This window comes from Paroedura picta, chromosome 1 (assembly GCF_049243985.1).
Source record: "Paroedura picta isolate Pp20150507F chromosome 1, Ppicta_v3.0, whole genome shotgun sequence".
Classification (NCBI taxonomy): domain Eukaryota; kingdom Metazoa; phylum Chordata; class Lepidosauria; order Squamata; family Gekkonidae; genus Paroedura; species Paroedura picta.
In genome coordinates this window covers 27924508-27929793 of record NC_135369.1, presented here as the reverse complement: position 1 = coordinate 27929793, position 5286 = coordinate 27924508, and positions in this window count along the sequence as shown.

Here is a 5286-nt window from a genome sequence, read left to right as displayed (position 1 = left end):
TGGTGGTGACAGTTAAACTGCCATTTCTGTTCAGAGTTCCATTCACCTTTTGAATCTGATTGGTGAGCTCTGACCAGGGAGAACCAAGGGCAGAACCTTCTCCTGCCCATCACTGGAGGAAACTCTGCAGGGATGTGATGCCAACAGAAACTACTCCAGAGCCAGTTTGGTGCAGTGGTTAGGAGTGTGGACTTCTAATCTGGCATGCCGGGTTCGATTCTGCGCTCCCCCACATGCAACCAGCTGGGTGACCTTGGGCTCGCCACGGCACTGATAAAACTGTCCTGACCGGGCAGTGATATCAGGGCTCTCTCAGCGTCACCCACCTCACAGGGTGTCTGTTGTGGGGAGAGGAATAGGAAGGCGACTGTAAGCCGCTCTGAGCCTCCTTCGGGTAGGGAAAAGCGGCATATAAGAACCAACTCTTCTTCTTCTTCTTCTTCTTCTTCTTCTTCTTCTTCTTTCTTCTTCTTCTTCTATGACACTGCCAATTTCTCCCAGGGACCTGATCTCTGTCCCCTAGAGCAGTGCTCCCCAACCTTTTTATCACCAGGGACCACTGAATGCTTGACAATTTTACTGAGGCCCGGTGGGGGGGGGGGGTAGTTTACTCCTCTACTCTCAACCACTGCCCTAACGCTCTCTGACTCTGGTCACTATGGTTATGTTTAAACATCCCTTCAAAATAAGATACAGACACGCCACAACAATGAATATAAGGAACATTTTATTTTCATGGAAATTTTAACTCATGACAATGACAAATCAATGGGAACCCTGAGCTTGTTTCGCTGCAACAAGAGACAATGACACCCGAAGTATGTTGTAAATGGCCGGGGGGGGGGGGGAGAGAAGGCGTCCTTTGCGGCCCACATCCAATGAGTCGAAGGACCACATGTGGTCCACGGCCCACAGGTTGGAGATCACTAACCTAGAGCAGTGGTCCCCCACCCCCGCTCCGGGGACCGGTACCAGTCCATGGAGCAGTCGGTACCGGGCCGCTGCTTCTCCTCTTCCTCCTCCCCAGCTGCTGCCGGTGGCAATGTCCCTTGGCAAAAGACTACCCCCCCCCCCCCCCGGGCCTCAGTAAAATTGTCAAGCGTTGACCGGTCCCTGGTGATAAAAAAGTTGGGGACCACTGCCCTAGAGATTAGTGTACTTCTAGGGAACCTAAAGCCCCACTTGAAGGTTGAACAGAAGGATTGACTTTTGGCTGTGCAATAAAGTCACTTTATTCAAAGAGTGTATGTATATTTCTTTTTTCATAATGAACATATCTTTAAACTGCTCCTGCGGAGCGGATTAAATAATCGGTTAAGGGCACCTAAGGAGGGCCCTGTCCGTGATGAGGAAGGGTGCCGATAGGCCCCTTCCTCATGACTGACAATCGGAGGGCCGAATCGGCAGGCACTTCGCTTCGCGCCTGTCAATTGGGCCCTCAGATTGTCAGTCCGGCGGCAAGGGACCAATTGCAAGCCGCGCTGTGCGTGGCTCGCGATTGGTCCCTTGCCGCCGGACTGAGGAATCGGGAGGCTCGCGAAGGCTGCCACCCACCCCGGGAAGGGTCTGACGGCCGCTAGCGCCCGCTGCATTTCAAGTGCAGTGGGCTTGATTACTAGTTATCCCATAAAGCACAAAAAAAAGGAGTACGGCAGAACGAGGTCCCGGATCTTACTCTCATTTTAAAAAGTCAAACTTTCCTCAGTGGCTAACTCCCTAAGTTGTAATATCATTTTTTTAAATAAAATTGTATTTGTCATGAATGCAAAACAAGGTCACAATTTACCATCTGGATTAAAGTATAAGATCATTGATTCTGTATACATCACAGAAATATATAGTGCAATTAAAGTATCACTTTGGCCAATGGCTCCCAAATATTTGTATTGGAGAGTCTTGTGCAGTAATGTGTTCATCACAGGATCTCAAGCACATCATCTAAATGTCCCCATTAAAAAGCATATTGTCCCATGGAACAGGTGCATCACAGGTGTAGCTAATCAACTTGCTCTTAAAGGGCACAACTGTTTAATTCATTTATACATGAATGTTGTAATTATAGAAAACAGGATAAGTCCCAGGATGTATTCAAGCCATCAAGCATTGTAGTATCCATAGAAAAACATAGAAGCACTCTCATTGTAATAACCTTTGGTTAATGTTCATTCTCTGGTATGGTCTCACCAATATTTGTTCAATGCCGAAGGATAAATCATCCAGTGAATTATTATTAATTTATTTATTTATTATATTTAGAATTAGATGTTTCCCAATGGACCACTAACAGTGCTTCCTTGATACCATTTCAAATTCTTATTTTTTAGTATTTTTCTTTTATTAAATTTTGTAAAACAATACAAAAAGATAGAAAGCGGATATAAAATCCCCCAAAGGGGTGTGAATATGGATCCTTAACACTGTGATTTACTGCTGCTTATCTAAAAAGTCTTCTGTATAATAATGCCATTTTTCTTGAACTTCTGGTGGTGTTCTTCTGTTGACTCGACTGGTTAATCTGGCCATTTTTGAAAGTTCCACCAGTTTGTCAAACCAATCCAGTAATGACAGTACCGGTGAGACTTTCCACATTTTTGCCAGAGTCATTCTTGCTGCTATTGTAGTGTGAAAAAAGAAGACCTCCACTTGATGTGGTAGATTCTCTGGCCAAACACTTAACAACTCTGCTTTCATGGGGAACTTAATTCTCCAATACAGAATGAAGTTTTGCCCAAAATTTATAGATTTTGCTACACCTCCACCACATGTGGAAAAAGGAACCAGTTTTAACCTTGCATTTCCAACAAATATCATTATGATTGTTTGCAATTTTGCTTATAACCTAAGGAGTAATATACCAACGACAAACCATTTCAAATTTTTGATCAATGTTCCATTCAAGTAGAAGTCTGTTAATTCTGTATACATCTCACTGTACTACATTATAAAAATAATTAAAATAGTGGAAATAATATACCTTAAAAGTATCACTTCAGCCAATAACTCCCAAATTATCTGTTTTGGAGAATCCTGTGCAGTAATGTCACAGGATCTCAAACAAGTCATCTACGTGTCCCTGCCAACCTCCAGATGGTGGATGGAAAACTACTATTACAACTGATCCCCAGGTGACAGAGATCAGTTCACCTGGAGAAAATGGCCACTTTGAAAGGTGAACTCTGTGGCATTGCACACCACTACACCTGGCCTCAGAATACCTAGCCACTGTGATTCATGTAATGTCACCTCCTGCAGAAGCACATAGGGTGAAAAAGCAATCATGATATCCCATAGTTGGTACTCGGACATTGCTCAAAGTTTTTTATCCTTGTTAATTTCATAGTCTGCATAAAATAAGCAGATTAATTTTGGATCTTTGATGCTAAAAAACAAAACAAAAACATCCCACAACAGTGCTGCCTGCTGTACAGTTTTACACATAGGGAGTGCTCTGGGACTCCAAAAGGTGTTCTCTGTGTGGCTGGAAGAAGTCTCAGAGAGTGTGCCAGGGGCTGGTAGTAGGGGTCTTTTTCTGGGGGGTCGGGGGAGTGCATGTAAAAACAGCACCTCTGGATTTCTTCCCTCTACACTCAGGGCCATTCCGCACCAGGATCTATGTGGCAAATTGGTTGCGGGACAAAAAAACGGCATTTTAAATAGTGGAATTCGTCATTATGCATACCTGCCTTTGTAGTGGAATCCAGTTGTGTTTCTATCGTTTCCCACAGGTTTCCGGTCTCTGCAAAAATCGCTAGCCAGGAAGCGATATTGCCAAGCTCATCCCGCCCCTGGCTGTCAAGCAGCCAATGGGCGGCCGTTATCATAATCCCAAAAAGCCCCTTTCCCTTTAAGGAAGTTAAAGGGAACGAATCTGCGTTGCAACGAATCTGCGTTGATTCGTTGCAATGGAGAGACCCATCTAGGTAGCAGGTGGTGTTTGAGCTGCCGTTTCATCGTTGCCACACACACACCCAGTGAAAAAAAATAAATAACCCCCCCCCCCGCCCCCGGGCACGGGCGCGATTTTCGGCTGAAAATACAGTAAAAAATAAAGGGAAAATAAACCAGCAAACGGGGCTGTGTGTTGTTTCATGTTTAGTGACTTAAAACAGATCTGCAGCCAGGGAAGCCTCGCTGGGTAAACAAAGGCTCACCAGTGCATTTATCTCCGCTCGCTCGGAGAAAAAAAAATGGTGAGAGAGCTAGGGAGCGGGACTTTGCAGAAACCGCAACAATGGTAAGGCACAGAACTTTTTTGCTAGTGTTGCTGATTGGTTGCAAGAGTGTAGCGCTTTCCGGAGGGTGAATCCACTTTTTGGGATTTCCCTGAAAGAGCTACAACGAAGCGTTTTTTGCGGATTGGTTTCAGGTGTGTTGCAGATTGTCAACGACGTTGTAATATCATTTTTTAAAATAAAATTGTATTTGTCATGAATGCAAAACAAGGTCACAATTTACCATCTGCATTAAAGTATAAGACCATTGATTCTGTATACATCACACAAATATATAGTGCAAATAAAGTATCACTTTGGCCAATGGCTCCCAAATATTTGTATTGGAGAGCCTTGTGCAGTAATGTGTTCATCACAGGATCTCAAGCACATCATCTAAATGTCCCCATTAAAAAGCATATTGTCCCATGGAACAGGTGCATCACAGGTGTAGCTAATCAACTTGCTCTTAAAGGGCACAACTGTTTAATTCATTTATACATGAATGTTGTCAGAAAATACTGTGCGCTCATTGGCTGGGGCACCTGTACCCTCAGTACTACTCTTGACCCTACTCCAGAAATTACAGCTGGTCCAAAATGCAGTTGGCCAGGTTTTCTTACAAACACCGTGGAGAGCCCACATAAGACCTGCTTAACAAATCCATTAACAAATCCATTCTAATTCACCCACTCTGTTTAAAATTGGTACCCAAGATTACCCCTCTTTGAACCGTGGCTGAGCTGACCCGGCACCGCAAACATCCTAGTTTACCACTAGGACAGTGAAAATATAAGGCCTAAGGAACCCAGGTGCTGAACAGCAGACATAAATCACCAGGTTTTCCCCACCATGAAGAACGGGGAGAGAGCCGCACAGGTTGAACTTCTGCCTGTCATTACGCAGGCGTCACAGCATTGTTTCTCTGCGCAAAGCAAGAAATAAATTCCCATGTGGTCTGGATTTCCGCAACCCACAGCCGTGCAAACCAGGCATCTTGGACGAGGACCCGAAACAAAAACCACGCGCTCTTCTTAGCAGCGGTTCCCAAGCCGGATTTGGGAGTCACCGTCTG